General features: G+C 38.1%; 1 long non-coding RNA gene across 1 annotated transcript in view; it reads right to left on the reverse strand.

The window, feature by feature from the left end:
* Nucleotides 1-1,639: 1,639 nt before the first annotated feature.
* Nucleotides 1,640-21,602, reverse strand: part of LOC149749807 (uncharacterized) — a 180,110-nt gene continuing 160,147 nt past the window's right edge. The window contains exon 5 of the long non-coding RNA XR_016392530.1: nt 1,640-1,664. This is a non-coding gene — a long non-coding RNA (uncharacterized LOC149749807). The remainder of the gene's footprint in view (nt 1,665-21,602) is intronic.

Here is a 21,602-nt window from a genome sequence, read left to right on the forward strand (position 1 = left end):
CCATTGCATGGAATCTGAGAAAGATCAATGAAATGATGGGCTTCTGCCATCACCTTCGCTCGGAAGTTTGTGCCATCATCTGGGCTCAGGGCATAACAGAAGACCTCAAATTTATCAGGATTGTGCGTGCCTGGAATAGACTGCATAAGATGAGAAGTAGGATGATTCCCAAAGTCAGAACTCACGTATCCTACACGCAGTCGACCATCACTGAGCTTCAAGTCTTTTGGATGTTCGTACGGTGGTTTATGAAGGACACTGATCTCATCCAAGCAGAGGTTCCCATGGCTCTCAGCAATAGCCTTCCTGAAGCCATGAGAAAGAGGATACAGCATACTATGATGAGGCTGCACAGAAGGCAACCTATTCTTCTCCAGCTGGTCAGCCACAATGCTGACCAACTTCTTCATTCGCTCATCATAGTCTGTCCAATCACAGACAATCTGCAGGCAATGAGCCAAATCACAATAAGCGTCAGGAAAGTCAGGTTCAAGCTTCAGAGCAGTGCGATAAGAAGCAATTGCTTCTGGAATATTCCCTGAATCCTTGTGAATGGAAGCCAGATTGCTGTGGGCATCCGCAAGTGCAGGGTTAATCTGAATGGCACGAGTATAACACTGCAAGGCTCCCTGAACATCCTGCATCTCCTTTAGAGTGTTTCCCATGTTACAGTAGGCGTCAGCAAAGGTAGGACTGATTCGAACAGCCTCCTTATAATGCATCAGAGCTTCCTGCAGTTTTCCCTGCTGCTCCAATACACTTGCTAAATTTGAATGGGCAACAGCAAACTCTGGGAAGACTTCTAATGCTTTACGATACAAGCGAACTGCCTCTTCAATGTTTCCCTGGTCTCCTTTGATATTGGCCAGGTTATTCAGAGAGTCTGCATGGGTGGGGCACAGCCGCAGAGCTGTATTATAACAATCTTCTGCTTCGGCAACACGGCCCTTCTCTTCCAGAGCGTTGGCTAGGTTGCAGTAAGCATCAGGGAAATGTGGTTGCAATTCAATAGCTCGCCTGTAGGTGTCTATTGCCAGATCCATCAGGCCTTGCTCATAGTATACACAAGCCAGGTTGGCACGTACCACTGCATGATTTGGGCTCAAGCTTAGGGCACAAAGGTAAGCTGCCACAGCTCTGTCAAAAATCCGTGCCTCTTTCAAGACATTTCCTAAATTGATATAAGCATCCAGAAAATTGGGGTCAAGGGTGACAGCCTTTTCAAAGTGATGAATTGCAAGCCAAATCTCCCCTTGTGCATTGAAAACACAGCCAAGATTACTCCAAGCTACTGCAAAGTTCGGTTGCGTCTCCACTGCTTTCAAATAACATGCCTTGGCTCCTTCCAAGCGACCCAGGGCTTTGAGCAGGTTCCCCAGGTCACTGCGAACACAGTACAAATCAGGATTGCACTGAAGAGCAGAGACGTAAGCTTGTACTGCCCCTTGCATGTCGCCTGCTGCTACCAAAGCGGCTGCCAGGTTAACATAACCGTCGATGAAATCTGGCTTGAGATGCAATGCATGCCGGTAATGCTCCATTGCTTCCTGCAACTGCCCTCTTTCCTTGTACACATTCCCCAAATTCGAATAGGCTTCTGCCAGAAGAGGGTTCTGTTTAATTGCCAGAGTACTAACGTGGGCAGATCTGTCCAGCCTTCGACACTGGAAGTGTAGAGATGAAAGTAATAAAAGTACTCCAGTATTGTCAGGCTCTTGTCTCCACAGCTGCATGCAGCGTCTCTCAGCTGCCTCAAAATCTCCTGCCTGATATTCTCGATGTGCCAACTCAGCTAACCCTTGGAAGGAAAGCATACGTGTCGTTGGTTCTGTGCTGTCGGCCACGTTGCCCACAGAAGACGCCATCTGGAGCTTCTGGAGAGAGTGAGAAAAGGGGGTAATTGAGTCCCGCTGCCGCCACTACTGGCAAGAATGTTTCCAGAGGTAGCAAATACGAGGGCAGCAGCCGTACCACTGCTTTGGCAGGCTTAAGCGGCGGCAACAGTTACAGGCACCGAACCTTAGGAACTCTGGTTGGCCATCTACCTCTCACGCTCTTGAAATCTTAATTCTTAACCCTGCCCTCTTCCACCATTTTTCTCCTAATCAGGGAATAAAAATTACCTATACACTTGCCTTAGAAGAAATCAAAAGTCAGTAGTCCAAACACTTTTTCAATTTTTGTTTTCTGTCCAGTTGGAAAGGAAATACATGATTGACTTTACTTCATCATTCACGTAGTCAATGTGGAAAACATTAGGGCCGTGTATTTCAATACAGTAAGATCAGAAAATTTTAAATTGGCCTTCCCAAACCACTAATAAGTAACCAACGTTGTATATAATGCTCAAATCTTAGAGACTGAGTTTGATATTTTAAAAGTTCTGAAAGGATTAGCTAATTTCTCCTCATCATATTTCTCATGCCTCAAACCCGAGTATTACTTTTTTAAAAATAAATCTATTTATCTTTATTTATTTTTATTTTGGCTGCGTTGGGTCTTCAATGCTGCGTGCAGACTTTCTCTAGTTGCGGCGAGCGGGGGCTACTCTTTGTTGCGGTGCCCGGGCTTCTCATCACAGCAGCTTCTATTGTTGTTCCACAACTCTATGGGTTCCTTTTTAGGTCCTATGAAGAACCCTAGGAATTAGTTCATGGAATTATAAGTTTTTGCAAACTTGTCAAAAGTGAGATATTTTAACTTCCATCAGGTAAGACCAGCGTCTCTTTCTTTGCCAATTTTCCTTCTATCATATTCCGCTATGTTGGATCATATTGGAATGGCCACAGGCTTTTTTGAAATCTGGCTAAGGAGATTTTCTTTTTTCTGTGGTACGCGGGCCTCTCACTGTTGTGGCCTCTCCCGTTGTGGAGCACAGGCTCTGGACGCACAGGCTCAGCGGCCATGGCTCACGGGCCTAGCCGCTCCGCGGCATGTGGGATCTTCCCGGACCGGGACACGAACCCGTGTCCCCTGCGTCGGCAGGTGGACTCTCAACCGCTGCGCCACCAGGGAAGCCCTAAGGAGATGTTTTAAGTGAGGCTATTATGTGATTTTCAGACACCGCCGTATGTAATTGACTATATACTATCCCATTACAGGAATAACTTCCAGTACTCATACTGACTACTCTACTGACTTAACCTAGCACAAGACACAGAAGCATAAGGACAAAAACCACCTTACAATATAGCCATGTCTTGCACTTCACAGCTCTCAAAGCATGTGCGTTTGAAGAAGAAAAAAACAACTGAAAAGTACAAAACCAGAAGCTATTCTGTGGAAAATTATTTCAATCATCAGGCATGTGAAAGATAAGTCAAAGATTCAGTTCTCATCAATGCTTAGTCAAAACGGAAATTTTCTTCTGTCAGGAATATACTCCAGGGGCTTCCCCGATGGCGCAGTGGTTAAGAAGCCACCTGCCAATGCAGGGGACAAGGGTTCGAGCCCTGGTCCGGGAAGATCCCACATGCCACGGAGCAACTAAGCCGGTGTGCCACAACTACGGAACCTGCACTCTAGAGCCCGTGAGCCACGACTATTGAGCCTGCGAGCCACAACTACTGAAGCCTCCGTGCCTAGCACCCGTGCTCTGCAACAAGAGAAGCCACCGCAGTGAGAAGCCTGTGCACCGCAACGAAGAGTGGCCCCCAGTCCCTGCAAGTAGAGAAAGCCTGCGCACAGCAACGAAGACCCAACACAGCCAAAAATAAATAAATAAATGAATATACTCCATCAACAATGTGTGTAATGGAATGGTGTATTTTATCAGAATCCCTGTAATGCACAGACCTATAGCAGTACTGAAATCAGTAATGCATTTATAATAGTAAATACTTATGAGGAAGTAATCCATAGAGGTTTTCTCAAAGTTAACAATGAAAATTAATGTGACATTATCAATAATAAATTGTGAAGCTGAAATAAACTTTTCTAAACTATTAATAACTAGAAGCAAATTCTAATCAACCATGTTACAAGAAACCTATGTCTAAAAACTGCAAAGTTTATTTCTTAAAATTTTATTTCGAAAATACATAAACTGTCGTATGAGGAGGCAGTTAAAGAATATATAGCTAAAAGAGTGGGGGAAAAGTTTTATAGAGACACATCTGGCAGTAGTTAATTTTTAAATGTCATTTTTCTAGATTTTGTGACACCTATAGTATTGATATTTGAAAGCATTTAAAAAATTGTAATTTGAAGATTTGCTACTTCCAGGTAGAATAAAATATTTTGAAGCAAAACAACGTTTCCACTGAGAAAAACAAAAAAAGCCAAATAAAATAGCCAGCATTCAATCAAAAAGTTCTAGACAAACCAAGAGATAGAATCATATGGCTAAAATTCTAAGAAAAGAACAGATAATACAAAAATATTTATATAAGATATTGTGTATCTTTATCAGGAAGAGTCTTTATCAAGAAAAGACTTCAAAATCATCAGAATTAATATTATATTTTATTTATTTGTATATTTACATATAGATATTTATATATTTATATAAAGAACTTAAAGATAAAGCCCTAGTTAAGGCAGTGACAATAGCAGTAGCAGTGGGAGTGAAAAGAAATGGTTATATTCAAGCATATTTTGTCAGGAAAAGTCCAAGATCAAATGTCTGACTGCATACATGGGATGGATAGACGGAGTGGGAAAAATCAAAGTTAACTATAGAGGTTCTAGTGAAGATGGGGTTGCCGTCACCCAACCCAAGGGGCTGCGATCATCCCCAAAGTCTAGGAGACTCAAAGGGAAGGTCATGGTCAGAGGCAAAGTTAATTGGTGGGAAAATAAGACTCCCAGTCTCTCCATCTCCTTATACCAGTTTTTTTTTTAAACATCTTCATTGGAGTATAATTGCTTTACAATGGTGTGTTAGTTTCTGCTTTATAACAAAGTAAATCAGTTATACATATGTCCCCATATCTCCTCCCTCTTGCATCTCCCTCCCTCCCACCCTCCCTATCCCACCCCTCTAGGTGGTCACAAAGCACCGAGCGCATCTCCCTGTGCTATGCGGCTGCTTCCCACTAGCTATCTCTTCCTCATACCGGTTTTGTTTTTCTGCTCATATACGTAGCAGCATTTCATTCAAGGGGAAAGTCATTGATCTGACTGGTCAAATTAAACAACATAGTTCAAGGCACATTTACAGTGGTTAGTTCCTCCACAATTTAGAAAGTCACATTCACAATTTCCCTCTTCCTATGCCGCGGAACACATTGGCCATTCCTCCAAAGTTTCCACTCCACAGAGTGGACCAGAGATGATGTTAGCCCAGAACTGAGAGCTTGGCATGAGATGGTGTCAGCCCCACGTAGAGCTCTGGCATAAGTTATAACCCAACCCAGGTCTACAGAGAGCTCTGCATGGAATCCTGGGAGTAAACTCAGCCATAATAATGTGATTCTGTTTTTCATTTGCTTTTCTTCCTTGCTTCACTTTCCCTGGCCACTCTGACAAACAAACTTTCAGGCATTCCTGGGCCACTCACTAACTTTATTCCATTTAATGTCATCCAGATTCCCAAGAAAATTACTAACTATAAGGAGGGAAATTTGGAACATGGTGAGTTTTAGATGCCTGAAATATACAGGTCATTGAATCCAGTTAAGTAGCAAATTATCTGGATCTCAAACATGCCAGTAGAATAGCAGACTAAGCTCAATTTAATGTACTCTTACTGGAGACACATGTAAATTCTGGGTCAATTTTGAACAAGTTAAAAGCACCTAGCTGAGATTAAAAGAAAGAAAGGAACACCTGCATGTTTCAGAAAGTAACAGAGAAATTAAATCCAGAGAAAGAAGAGCGGACTGATGTCTGTGGGTTCCGTTCCTTAGTATAGGCCTTATGTAAATAGGGGCTGGAGCTAGAAATCTAACATTACCTTGAGGCCAGGAATTTAGACTCAGGATGGAACAATATTGAGAAGTTGGTACAGATATCCTACAGAAATTTCATGAGGAACTGCTTAGTCCATTAAGAGGGCCAAGGGCGGTGGTGAGGAAGATTGATATCTCTTGAAAACCTTCAGCTACAGAAAACATCAACACCTCTGAAAAGTAGGCCTGTCCTTCCCAGCGTTGTGATGGCCAGGTTGTCACTAACCTGTAAGGCCCTGTATGAATCAGAAACTGCAAGGAGAGTAATTCAAAGAAAAACAGATGCAGGATGGGTGTGGCAATAAATCCTAGGACCCTATCAGAAACAAAATTAAAACCACTCTAAAGGGAAATTTTAACAAACCAGAGCAGAGAGTATCCTAACCAGAACAGAATAATAATTCTGAGGAAGTTACTTTAGTTATTTAAGTAATATTCAATGCATTTCCATGGCCAGGCCCTTTTGAAGAATTCTAAAACATATACGAACAATTCGTTTACATCTTATATATCCGACCATCCAGAGCAAAATTCACTTAAGTACTGTACTGGTGGAAATTGGGCAGCACTATGGAGACAATAAAAAGGTGTTTACCATCAAAAAACATCAAGGTAAGAAAGAGAATGTCTAATTTTTAATTATCCTGTGGTTTATTGAAATCTTTTGGAAACCCAAAATAGAGAAAACCTAGGAGGCAATGAAGACTTAAATCTTTAGAGATTTATCAACTCATCTATAAAAGCTTTATTAATCTCTTCTTTTAATATCATTCCTGAGAGGTATAAATGTGTCCAGTGATAGGGTTGAAGAAGCTTGAGAGAATTTCAATTGTTTACTATTCTTGGTCAGCTATTAAGACCTTTCAGGAGCATCTTGATTTTCATGGCATCATCCAACAAAAAGCAGGATATCTTACAGAAAGTCCTGGTCCACTTTTTGGCTTGCTTTTGTGTTTATGTTTTTGGTTTTCTCACATTGGGCGGTACATTAGGCTACCTATTGCACACTCCCTCATTCATGCATGCATTCATTCAAACAATATTTACTGAGTTGAGATATTTAATTAACACCCAATAAATGATGTTTAGATGAATGAATGCGCTTTTTATCAAAGTAAGTGTAAGTACTGAGAAAAATTACAGAATGTACGATCCCAGCCCCACAAAAGCATATAATTGTGTTGAGGATATAACACATGCTGGTGAAATAACTAATATATCATATTGGACAGCTTCTAAGTTCAAAAATGAGTTTTTATAAATAATCAGAGCCTAAGGAGGACAAAGAAGGGACAGTTCATTATGGGTTGAATCTATCAATAAATGTACATTTCAGATGAGATTTGAGATTGACCTTAAAGAAAGAAGAGGACTTAGATATATGAACAGAGAACAAAAAAGGCATGGTGATAGCATGTGCATAGATAGTGTGGCCAATATTTACGTTCTTCATTAAAGACAGTCAGAGATAACCCAAATGTAACTGTTTCCATGGGTCCATTCTCAGTATCCAAACAAAACGGCAAATCCTATCTTAGTAAAACTAATGAAAAACACAGTCTTTAACAAAGACATTGTGAAGGAAAGGGGGAGAGAAAGGCTTGCATCCCACACCACACAACAAAACTTAATTATTTGTTTCATTTTCTCCCTCTGAAAATTTCCTCTCCCTCTCTCTGTATGTCTCTCTTCTCCCACATCTGGCCACACTCTACCAGCCACCTTTCCAGATCTTTCCACAACTCTCCATCCTAGTTTCATTATGCCACAAGTTGAACATCTCACAGGTCTCCAGGATGCATCCTCATCACTTATTCCACAAAGACAAACAAAGGACACTTCTCAGGATCACGTTTCTTGGAAGGAAGAGGTCACGAGGAGTGATTATAAATAATATAAGGTGGAGAGCAGTGACTTAAAATACCATTTTTTCCTCTTAGAATGTGAATGCAGGGAACTTTGGGAAACTAGAACATCTAGAAAGGATTCATTGATAATTATTTATTTTCAATGAATAAAATAAAATGTAATAATACGGCTAAACTCTGACAGTTTAACCTTTTCAAAAGTTGCTTTCACACACCTTCACTATTGGGATGTTTGATAAACACATCTTTCTTCTTTCTTTGCAGATACTGGCACCAAACTTTCAAACAATAAGAACCTTCCCGTAAGTCCCTTGCCAGGCGAGATTAAGGTATAACAATCCAAACAGATTTTTGAAGAAGATAACTGGTTGAAAGCACAGGAAAAGAGCTGGGTTTCTCTTTTTTCAACAGTCACATAATGAGTAATGTGGCAATTGGTTTACAAAGTCTCTCTCCATGAGGGGCTAAGGTTAAGATTAGAACTTCTGAGGCCAGAAGAGCAAAATAACTACCACAACCCACATATTTTCAAGAGCCGCCCTTTGGATGTGAGGGATTGATTTTTCCCACGCTTTTTTCAGCAACCCAACTGGTGTCTTTAGTAAATGACATAAGAGAATACAGTGTGGCCAAGAAGGCTTAGATTGCCTTAGCCCCAAGTCAGATATTCTCAAGTGACTGTCCACTCAAATGAAAAAGAGAGATTTACAAGAGGAAACTGGATACAACTGAGTGTACTTTTATTTCAACCCTTTACCTGAATGTTTTGTTTTGTTTTCAGTTCTCCACTGAAGTTGCCTACATTAATATATTTTTAAGAGCATTTCCTTAAGTTGAAGTATTCATTCAGTATATTCATTTACTATAATTGAGAAAAGCCAAATGACTTAGGCAAATTCATTTCTATATTGCCACAGCAGTGTATTGTGAACTAAATGACACCTGGCAGTTCTTTCCTCAGATACTAACTCAATTAGAAGGCAGAACAAGGATACCTACCCATTCAGGGAAGGAAAGGTCACTTAGCCTCTGTAGCTGTCTTAGGTCTCTTATCATCACAGTAACAAACTGAAGACTAAAAACCATACGATCACCTCAATAGATGCAGAAAAAGCTTTTGAAAAAATTCAATATCCATTCATGGTAAAAACTCTCCAGAAAGTGGGCATAGAGGGAACATACCTCAACATAATAAAGGCCATATATGACAAGCCCATAGCTAACATACTCAATGGTGAAAAGCTGAAAGCATTTCCCCTAAGATCAGGAACAAGACAAGGATGCCCACTCTCACCACTTTTATTGAACAGAGTTTTGGAAGTCCTAGCCACAGCAATCAGACAAGAACAAATAAATAAAAGGACTCCAAAATGGAAAGGAAAAAGTAAAACTGTCACTGTTTGCAGATGGCATGATACATAGAAAATCTGAAAGACACCATCAAAAACCTATTCGAGCTCAAACATGAACTTGGTAAATTTGCAGGATACAATAGATTTCTATATATAGATTTTGTATTTCTATACACTCACAGTGAACTATCAGAAAGAGAAATTAAGGAAACAATCCCATTTACAATCGCACAAAAATGAATAAAATACATAAGAATAAACCTGCCTAAGGAGGTAAAAGACCTGTACCCAGGAAAGTATATGACACTCATAAAAGAAATGAAAGATGACACAAACAGCTGGAAAGATATACCATGGTCACGGATTGGAAGAATTAATATTGTTAAAATGACCATCATACCCAAGGAAATCTACGGATTCAATGCAGTCTGTATCAACATATCAAGGGCATTTTCCACAGACCTAGAACAAATAATTTTAAAGTTTGTATGGAAACACAAAAGATGCTGAATAGCTAAAACAGTCTTGAGAAAGAAGAACACAACTGGAGGAATCATGCTCCCTGGCTTCAGACTGTGCTACAAACCTACAGTAATCAAAACAGTATGGCACCGGCACAAAAACATCCATCACTGGAACAGAATAGAGAGCCCAGAAAGAAACCCATGCACTTATGGTCAATGAATCTATGACAAAGGAGGCAAGAATATGCAATGGAGAAAAGTCTGGGCTTCCTTAGGGATGGTTTCATCAATTAATTTGTTTTCTTAAATGGACCATACTTTTCCATGTCTTTGTATACCTTGTGAGTTTTTTGGTTGAACATTTGGCTTTCAAATATTATAATGTGGTGTCTATGGAAATCAGATTCTCCCACTTTCCCAGGGTTTTCTGGGCTTTTGATTGTTGAAGGCTGTAGTAGTCTGTTTGTTTAGGGACCTTTCCAAACTAGCTTTGCAATGACTGTAATGACTTTGACTTTCCAAAATAGCTTTGCAATGACTCCTTATCGTATGTAGGCACTGAAGTCTCTGTCCCTTTAGTTCATGTTTAGCTAATGTTTTGACAGAGATGTCCTTGAATTCCTGCACCTAAGACAAACAAAAACAAATATACACAAGCACATCCACATGCACACTCAAAACCACACACCTCTCCCCATTGTGCAGATTGCTGGATCACTCCTTCAACATTTAGCTGACCTGCACTGAGTTCAGGGCTCAGCCCATGGTGAAAGCTTAGAGACTCCTCTGGTGTTTTCAGAACACGCATCTTATCTTGAGTATGCATGCGGCTTTCCTAATTTCTCTGGACACATGTGTACTTTTTGTATGTTCTAAGTTCCCAAAGAATCTCCCCCAACTTTTGCTCCTGCATCTTATGTGGTCTATTGTATTTCAATGCACAGTCTTCTGCCCCAGCCATCTGTGCTTTGTTAGTTCACCTTGCACTTTTTTTCAGCAATGACCGCTGCTTTTCCAGACTGTGTTCCAGGTTAGCTAAGACAGAGATAAGCATCTTGTGTCAGTCCTTCAGGTAGCTCCCAGACAGGTTACAACAGATACACATAATAATCTGAGAGTACGGTCTCTTCTGCTCCCTCCTGAAGCAGGATTGAGGGTCCCATACTACGAATGGTCTGCCGCTACTTTAAGACTATCACTGCATTAAGACTCCACCACTTTAAGACCATCTCTACACTAACAGTGGATGGGGCAAGGGCAAGTAAAAATGCCACAAAGCTTTCCTGCCATTTTCCAATTGCCTCTTCCCTGGTTCAGTATGTGTGTGGTTGCTGTAAATCTTTGGCTGATTTCAGGACTAAGAGAAACTCAAGGAACCCCACAACAAGAAACAGTATAATCAAACTCTCAGATGCCAAAAGACAGAGAAAGAATCTTTTCTCCCAAAGGAGAAAGAAAAAACAAATTTGTTACAAAGCAGGGATCCTCAAAAAGATTCATAGCTAATTTTCTATCTGAAACCACGGAAGCAAGAGGCCAGACATATTTAAAGTGCTGAAAGAAAGAAACTGTCCACCAAGAATTCTATATTTGGCCAAAATGGTTTCAAAACTTAGGGAGAAATTAACACATTCCCAGATGAACAAAGGCTGAGGGCGTTTGTTTTACAACTTCCTAACACTGCCCTATGACAAATGCTAAATTGAACCTTCAGGTTGAAATGAAAGGACACTAGACAGCAACTCGAAGCTGTATAAAGAAATAGAAGTCTCCAGTAAAGATAAATACATGGGCAGATACTAAAGCCAGTATTGCGCTACTGGCTTGTAACCCTACTTTTTATTTCTTACATGATTGAAAAAACAAATGCATAAAATAATTATAAGTCCATGTTATTGGGCTCACAAAGTATAAAGGTGTAATTTGTGACAACAATAATGTAAAGAGGAGGAATGGAACTGTAGAGGAACAGAGTTTCTGTGTGCTATTGAAGTTGGTTTCCATTCAAATGATATTGGTTGAACTTTAGAAGGGTAAATGTAATCTTCTTGATAACCACAAAGAAAATATCAATAGACTATATGCAAAAAGAAATGAAAAAGGGATCAAGAGTTCACTACAAGAAAATCGGCAAACCACAGAAGAAGTCAGTAATGGAGTAAATAAGCGGCAAAAAATGCATAAGACATACAGAAAACAACCAGGAAACAGACAGAATTAAGTTCTTCCTCATCAGTAATTTTTGAAAAAGTAAGTGGATTAAGCTCTCCAATAAACATATACATATTGGCCAATGGACTTTAAAAACAACCATAATCCAAGTATATGCTGTCCGCAAAAAACTCACTTGATTACAAGAGACACAAGTTGGTTGAAAGTTAAAGCATAGAATAAAATATCCCATGCAAATAGTAACAAAAAGAAAGAGAGAGAGAGAAAAAGAAAGGAAGGAAGGAAGGAAGGAAGGAAGGAAGGAAGGAAGGAAGGAAGGAAGGAAGGAAGGAAGGAAGGAAGGAAGATAGATCTGGGATGGCTACGTTAATATCACACAAAATAAACTTTAAATCAAAAACTATCACAAGAGGAAAAAGGAGGCCACTATATGTTGATAACAAGTTCAATCTATCAAGAAGATATAACAACTATAAACATATATGTACCAAACATCCCCCAAATATGTGAAGCAGACATTGACAGAATTGAAGGAAGAAATAGATAGTTCTAAAATAATAGTTGGAGATCAATACCTTGCTTTCAATAATGGATAACACATCTAGACAGAAGATCAGTAGAGAGGTAGGGGGACTGAATAACACATTTAACCAACTAAACCTAACAGCCATATATAGATCACTCCACTCAACAACAGCAGAATACACATTTTTATCAAGTACACATGGAACATTCTCCAGGAAAGACCATATGTTACGCCACAATACAAGTACCAATACATTTTTAAGAAACTGAAATCATACAAAGTATCTTCTTTAACCACAGTGAAAGGAAGGTAGAAATCAATAACAGAACCATTGGTAGCCATTTCCCATCATGCCTGCCACACATGATATAAAGCAATGAAGGGAAAAACATAATTGACCATTTAGAAAAGTGGGAAAGAGGACATATCACTGACACAGAGTGTGTGCTGTTTCCCGTTGTCAGGGATAGAAATAAATTAGCATCAATTATTCATTAGTGTGTTAATTTCTTGGTCAATCATTGGGCAGCCAGTGTCTCTGCCTGATGGGAAGATTTCCTATACTCAGTGTTGAGTGCAGACAACCTTGAAAGGGACATTTAAAAGGATTATACTGTGATGGGCTTAGCAGTACCCTTCCTCCTATGCCAGTATTTAGGCTGGGGTATTTCCATGCAGTGTGTACAATCGTAGGCCCCAGGTCACCAGAATTTAGTTGGATTCGTTTTGTTAATACATTCCTTCAGTACTTTGTCTTTTATTTGACTGTTGCACTTACTTCATTCTTTATTATCACTGCGAAACAACTTTGTTTCCTGTTCAGATGCCAAAAAGTGGGTATCAATACCTCCTGAGTTTTACACATCACAGATCTGTTTTACATATCAGAGACAGAGACAGCAACTATTTCCAATGACTTTGAGACATACTTTGAACATGTGATTAACATGTTGAGTGTTGAAATGTGTGTCGAGCTCATTATACTTGCTCTAAAAGGTTTCAAACTGCAAAGATTTAAAAATCTTTATGTTTGAATAGTTTTCCTGTGCTGTCCCTTTGTGTCAGACTGTTAATGTGCAGTCTGGCACCTTCAAATAACGTGGCTTTGTAACCAATTATTTACATGTTGTTTTATTCACAATCTTTTTTTTAAAAATAAATTTATTTATTATTTATTTTTGGCTGTGTTAGGTCTTTGTTGCTGCACATGGGCTTTCTCCAGTTGGGGCGAGTGGGGGCTACTCTACATTGTGGTATGCGGGCTCCTCATTGCTGTGGCTTCTCTCGTTGCAGAGCACGGGCTCTAGGCGCTGGGGTTTCAGTAGTTGTGGCACGCGGGCTTCAGTAGTTGTGGCTCATTGGCCCTAGAGCACAGGCTCAGTAGTTGTGGCGCACGGGCTTAGTTGCTCCGCGGCATGTGGGATCTTCCCAGACCAGGGCTCGAACCCATGTCCCCTGAACTGGCAGGCGGATTCCCAACCACTGTGCCACCAGGGAAGTCCCCACACAGAGAATCTTAAGGTCAAAACATACAACTCGATTAACTACACGTCCTCCTGTTCACATTTCCCTCATCTTTTCTTCATCTTCTGTCTATGTTTCCTTGGCCCTGTTTATATTAAGTGCTTTTGCCATTATATTTGATTGTCTGTATTCCGCTGAGATACCACAATGCTTTATGAGACACGGTAGGATATAAATGCATTTAAGTTATATATATATATATATATATATAGTTTGCTTGAGTGCAGTGTTTTTTGTTTTCTGTACTGAATTCATTAGCATGGGTTGGTATAAAATTTAGCATAGGTCAATATGTAATTTGTAAACTAATAAGGTCTTAAAAGTGAGGAATTAAGTCTTTTAAATATAATTATTTATTGTAAAGAGCAGAATAGCATACATAAACAGGTACCTAAGGAAAACTTGTATTCTAATATGGAACTCTCATGAACACCATTTTTTTTTCTTCTAATGGTATGATAGTAGGCCATTTGATTATTTCTATTTTTATGGCTTTACCTTTAGAACAATGAAATATTCGTAAATTTTAAAAAGTATTTTTCTTTATTTGATGCGGGTGGGATACTGGAGAAATGAAAGGTCAAACATCTATTGAGGAATCCATACTTGTCTATATATTGTGTACTTTTATTTCAAGAACTGATTTAAAATTCCTAAAAGGATGCTATAATAAGTTATTATGCCATTTTACAGACTGAATTAAGTGAATTTCAGGGAGGTATGAAACTTGCCTAAGGCTATCCAGCTGCCAAGTGGTAGAAGTGAGAATTAAATCCACGTATACCTATCGCCAAAGTTTCTGCTCATCTCTTTACATCATCCACTTTTAATAGCCAATGCGCTCCTGCTTACAAATATGACTGAGGTTTCCAGACAGTCAACAGTCCTTTTTAATCAGATAGAAAAATTACTGTTGATTCTCTAAAGACATATTCCTTTTCCATTAAGTGACTTTAGTTGTTCAAATAATACTTCCAGACAGCAGTAATCATACAGTTGGAGACTAAGAACAGAACTCAGGGATGTGTCTAGCAGTCAGTAAAGACCAACTGGGCTCACTGATGATATTTACGGTCATTTCCTCTAGACTAACATAATCTTATTAATAAGACCCTAATAATTCACAGTACTGCCCTTGCCTGATTGTTTGTTCTTCTCCCTCTATCACTCTCTCTTTCCCCATATTATTATTATTTTTGGCAATTTTTGGTGAATTAAATTCAGGGATTAGTATTCAGGAGTACTCGTCACAAAAGCAGAGAATCTTAGCTCACACCACAGGAAAAAAAGAGAGAAAAAGTATAAATTATATGAATACACACACATACACACATGTGCCAACTATATGTTGCACTTCTCCAAAATCTATTCAGTATCTGTACATTTACTGTATATTAGCAGTAAGACCAGAAATGAGCGTAACGCTCTGTTTACAAGGCACAGAAAACAGACCCAAATATGGAAATTACTAGCAATGAGAATGGGGAAGAAAGACTACAACAAGGAATGCAGGTGATATTTTTGTTTCCTAGCTATGATGCCAAATATTGAACTTTCAACTTGAGACAAGGAGGCCACAAAAAGTTGTATTAGTTTCCTAGAGCTGCCATGACAAAGTACCAGGGACTGAGGAGGTTAAACAACAGAAATTTACTCACTCACAGGTCTAGAGGCTAGAAATCTGAGATAAGGTGTCAGCAGGATTGATTTCTTCTCAAGTATCTCTTCTTGGTTTGTACATGCCATGTTTTCCTTTTGTCTTCACATGGTCTTCTCTCTGTGCATGTCTGTGTCCTAATATTTTCTTTTTATAAGGACACCAGTCATATTGGATTAGAGCCCACCCATTTGACCTCATTTGACCTCAATTACCTATGTAAGGGCCTTATCTCCAAATACAGTCATATTACGAGGTATTGGGGGTTAAGACTTCCACATATTAACTTGAGCAGGACACAATTCAGCTGATAATAGAAGATAAGAGTAATTTAAGCAAGTAAGTAACTGTTGTTTACAGTGAGTTGCTTAAGGATATGAATTTACTCAAGAAAAACAAGAAGAAATTATGTAACACTGTATGTTATACAAAGATATTAAATTAATCATCATAACATCCTGTGAGATGGGCATTAAATTAGACTAAGCAAGATTAAGCAACTTATCCAGAATTGTAGAGTTGGTACTTTCCAGAATTTAAACCAGGTATTTTCCCAGTTCCATTCTACATTATATATTCATTTCATTATTTGAAATGAATTTTGAGTCTTCATTTTGCTTAGTTTCTGAAGTTACATGGGGATAGAATGGAGTTGGATATTTTCAGTGACATTCACACATGGGGAAGGAAATTGAGTCCAGAAGCTTCAGCAATGTTTCCATGGAGAGCACTAACAACAGAACCAGAAACACCGTTATCCTTTTGGTTCAGTGATCTTTCCTGAAGCACTACAAGAATCAATTTTAAGAAGCCCAGTGTTTTCCAAACTTTCACCAATGGGCTCTGTAGGGTCTTCTAACAGTATCTAAGAGACTAACTAGTTTCTCATCCCAAGCCACTTAAGACAAGGAGTTCTGATTGTTCTCTGTGAGGAAATCAAGTGACAATCATAGCTGGTGATTTAGGATAGTTTCTTCAGGGCCCAGGCAAAACCTAATACACAGTAATAATCATTGTTAACTGCATCTTTGACAAGGATTAATCAGGTATCAAAGAGGTCTATAAATTGGCAGAAATTATGATCAAAGAGAAACATAGACCACAGATATTTAATTAATGCTCAATTATTTATGAGTTTAACTTTGGTTAACCTAATTTTCCTTCTTCTAGACAATTTCCAATTCGTCTCCACAAAGAGACCAGAATAAGCACCTTCCAATACAAGATTTATTGTGTTGCTTTAATTTAAAGCATACAGTGACTTCTACATTCACTCCACCAAGTTTTGCCAGGGGAGAAAAGGAGACGTTATATTTTGTCTTGAATTAGATATGCCACCATACTTGACTTAGCTCGTCCCACTGGAAGCGCTTTGAGGGCAGATTCTACAGTCTTGTCTTACATCCTCTACGGAATCAAGCCAAGGGAATCACACACAGTTACAGCTGGAAAAACATTTGTTCTGGGTTAATACTTTTAGCCTTTACCACCAAGACTTTATCACCAAGACCTATCTTTACAGTCTCTAAACAGGAGACCTTCTTGCCTTCCCTTTTCATATTGACTAGGAAGGTAAAGGGAAGAACTGAGAAGTACCCAAAGTCAGCTAGCAGCCAGCACGGATAAATCATCTGTGGAGATATTGTTTCTTTCAAAAGATATAAACATAAGAGGAAGTCCTAGTGTTTGAAACAACTGTGCATAATAAAATTCCATGAAAACCTAGAACTCCAGATGCAGATCAGTAACATATTGGTTAAATAAGCTGTTATGCTCATGCAATGGACAAGTGCACATACATTAAGAAGAAGGAGATACTCTTTTCTATGAGATTCTCTTTTCACTGAACTCATCAGTGCTGCAAAAACAATGTTACATAATACTTTTTCTTTAACATTATATCAGGCATCCTCCTCTTGTCCTGCATTTATTGCCAGTGTCACTAAAGTCTACCACTTACCTCTTTCTCTTTTAGACATATAATTTCTTCTTATTTTGGAAGCATTCATCAATCCCTATTTTACTCTTTCTTTTAAATTACAAATGAATATTGAATTTTATAAAATATCTTTTGGGGGATATTTCAAGTGATTGTATAGTTTTGCTCTCCTTTGACCTTGTTATATGGTAAATTATAGTTTGTTATTTTATATTATGTTATTTATCATATATTGTATTCTGTTTACTAATGACATTTATTATATTATAATTACATTATTTTTAAGGTAGCATTTTGTTTTAGATAGACAAAACAACCAGTGGAATAGGAAGCATCTTAAAATTAGATGCAAGAGCATAAGGGAATTGAGATGAAAATAAAATTCACGTTTTGGATCAGCAAAAATTATTCAACAAAAGTGGGAAAATATAGCTATCATAGAATTAGTAAATTCTAGATACAGCAACGAGTTAAAAGTTAAAAAATAATGAAAGTGTAAAAGTATCAGAAACCTGGGAGACTTGAAATAAATTATTCATGAGGAATACCTTTCTAAGATACAAAGAAAAAAGGATACATTTAATTATATAAGAATTAAAATTCTCCTCATGGCAAAATGCACTACAAAGGTCAGAAAACAAGCCAAAGAAATTGGGAAATATATTTAGAAATGGACATGCCTTCTTTACAACTTTTGAGAGAAGCACATGTTTCTTTTTCCTTTAACCTGTTATGTGGGTATTAATCTATAATGTAAGTGCATGGTTCCTTTCCTTTAACCTGTAATGTGAGATTTAATCTATATGGTAAGTGCATGGTTCCTTTCCTTTCATCTGTAATGTGAGTGTCAACATGGGGCACTGTTTCCAAGCACAGACTTTGGATGTTCCTGTACTGGTCCCGTCACTGACCATCCACAAAAACTTACAAATGTTGCTTTCCTTTCCTGGGGGTTAGAGTCTTAGCTAAGAAATGGAAGCAAAATAGAACTTTCCCCCAGGGATGATAGAAGGTTTAAAGGAGTAAATACGTAAGTGACTTGGCACAGTGCCTACTACAAGAGAGATCAATTTAAGTACTTACCAATTTTTTAAAGAGACAGATGAAAGAAATAAAATGTGGTGATTTCAATCTATTGATATATATTCTTGACATTAAACTACCTTTTCATTCATTGGATGACCTAACTTGCTCATGCTTTTTCTTACCCTAGTGAACTTGGGTAGCTAATATCATAGTTTTAAATTTTTCCTTTTATATTTACAAGTAAATTTGACCTGTAAATTTCTTTTTCCTTACAGTCCTAATCTGTTTTCAGTATTAGGATTATATAGACTTCATAAGATGAATAAAGGCGCATTCTTCCTTTGCTACTCTCTAGAAGTTTTTCTTTGTTAATATTGATGTTATCTGTTTAACAGAAGTTTGATAGAATTCACCTCCCAAATGATCTGGCCGGGTCTGGTATTTTCTTGGTGAAAGATTGTAAACTATTGACTTAATTCCTTTACTGGTGCAAGAACTCCAGCTACAAATTTCCTCTTGTGTCAGTTTTGGTAAACTTTAGGAGCTAGGAAATTGTCCACTTTACAGAAATGTTCAAATTTACTGGCATTTCATATATTCTCTGTTTGTACTCTCTGCTATAACATTGTCCTGATTCTTTCTGTATATTATTTACTTACGTTTTTGTTTTGCTTAATCAAAGTTTTGTTTTTTTAAATCTTTTCAAAGAATATTCTTTTGACTTACTAAATCACCTCAATTTTATACTTTTTTCTGTTTTATTAAGTTCTGCTCATATCTTTATTGTCTATTTTTCTATGTTCTCAGGGTTTATTGTTTTACTCTTCTGATGTCAATTAAAACACTTGGTTATTCATTTTAATAAATCTTTTTACTTATAAATAGTTGAACTTTTTGAAGGTTCCAGCTTAGTTGTACGTATCTAAGGGTCCGCTCCTCCTCATAGTTGCTGGCCTAAGGCTTAGTTCACCCTATAGCAATGTATATATTGACATTTTTTCCCCTCGACTTTCTGTGTTTTGCTACTTCTCACTTTTCTTTGCAGAGAAGCCCTTTGAAATACCCTCAACTTATTTTACAGCCAATAAGTCTTTAAAATACTGTGTATTTTTTAAGATAAATCAACTTATATAATTAGGCAGGAAATCTGATCTGCCGTATTTTAAAAAACAGCATCATTTCACTCTTCTCCACGATTAATCTGCTGTATTACACGACCTTCGAGTTTTTAGCTTTATCAATGACATGTATTTTAAAAATGTTTGAAAGATCCTACCCAGTCTTTTAAAACATCCTTGCTCCTCGTTTCAGTTCTAGTTTTATGTATATGTTCTGCCTGGCACCTGATTATTCCAACATCTGATGGATGGCCTTGGGAATTTCATTCTGGTATTGATTGTTTTTGCTGATTCTCTCCACTTGGAGCTGATTTCTTCATTATTGTGTAAATTTAGATCATGAGCTCACGTTTAGCTAAACTTTATCTGTGGGAACGCTATAGGCCTGTGTTGAGGGTCTACCTCTCCAGAAAGGGTTTAGTTTTGTGTTTGGAATACCACCGATTTGGGAGCATTTTAAGTTAAGTTCTTGGCTTCTGTTTGCAAGACCGCAAATAAATTTGCAACCCAAACACTGTGAACACAGATCGGCGGTTCAGAATTCTCAAGATTTCCTACCTGTTTCCTACCCAGAGCAGAGGCCAAGAGAATTTGCTCTTAGTCTCCCTTTGCCAGCAGATATTTTTTTCTCCTGGCACACCCTTTCATTAAAGGTGAAGCTAGGGATAGATAGGTTTAGTTCTAACTTCCCATCTAGTAGGGATGGAGTCTTACCTCCTGCCTCCCATGTGGTCATGGCCATTTAAAAACAAGTCTCTATACCAGGTGTGTCATTCAACTACGGCCTGTATTCCAAATCCAGACAGCTGCCTATTTTTTATGGCCTATGAGCTAGGAATAATTTTCACGTTTTAACTGGTAACATTTTAAATGGTTACCTAAGTACCTAAATAATATCCTCAATTTTGCCTCTTTGGTCTACAAAGCCTAAAATATTTGCCATTTGGCTCCATAAAAACAGGATTTCCAGCTTCTGTTCTAAGCTATCAAGATCTTCAATCCACTCTTAATAGAGCTATAACTCTTACACATGTACCACCCTTCCTTCATGGGTCCTGGAAATTTCGACTGCACACTTCCAAAATCAACCACGCACTTAAAAATAAGTTGTGTACATTTAATCTAGCATACCTAACCCATTTCTTTTAGGAGAGTTTTTCAAGTAATCTTGCCCACCGTATTCTTCAGAACTTCATTAATAATGGCAAAAGGCTGGGCTTACCTGGTGGCGCAGTGGTTGAGAGTCCGCCTGCCGATGCAGGGGACACGGGTTCGTGCCCCGGTCTGGGAAGATCTCACATGCCGCGGAGCGGCTGGGCCCGTGAGCCATGGCCGCTGAGCTTGCGCGTCCGGAGCCTGTGCTCCGCAACGGGAGAGGCCGCAACAGTGAGAGGCCTACGTACCAAAAAAAAAACAAACATAAAACAAAAAAAGGCAAAAAATTAAAACAACTTAACATTCAACAAAAATGGGAAATGTTCATAACAATTATAGAAGCACATACAGTAGAAAACTATAAACTGTTATTGAAACAGTGAGACATAACTTTTTATTCTTAGAGAACTATGTTTATTTAGGTCCCTTTTGTTTAAATAAGTATATTTCTGTGTATGTATGTATACAGTCATGTATTGATATACACATACATTGTTTGTATGATATATTTATATAAACATATGAAATACATACCTATACACATACCTTTGATTTATAGTTGTATACATACACAGGAATATAATTATATATTACATATTTATATACATTGAACTGAAAACTGGTAGTATACATGTATATCGTGTATAAATGTGTGTCTACGTGCATGTGTAGAAAAGCCGGTTGAGAGATATGGAAGCATGAGTTAGACAGGGTTCAAGATTTTAAAAGTAGTTATGTGTAGGTAGTGAGGTTAAGGCCCATTTGATTGAAAATATTGCATATTTTTACATCAATTGTTATGATGACCAGATTCCTATGTAAATAAAATTATAAATAGCTATACATACTCGTATGTGTAATGTATAACTAAAAGATATATAGTTTTATATATGTATTATATTTATATTAT

The sequence above is a fragment of the Delphinapterus leucas genome, chromosome 3, assembly GCF_059928025.1.
Source record: "Delphinapterus leucas isolate spDelLeu-1000000601 "Yukka" chromosome 3, BTC_Dleu_Yukka2, whole genome shotgun sequence".
NCBI lineage: Eukaryota > Metazoa > Chordata > Mammalia > Artiodactyla > Monodontidae > Delphinapterus > Delphinapterus leucas.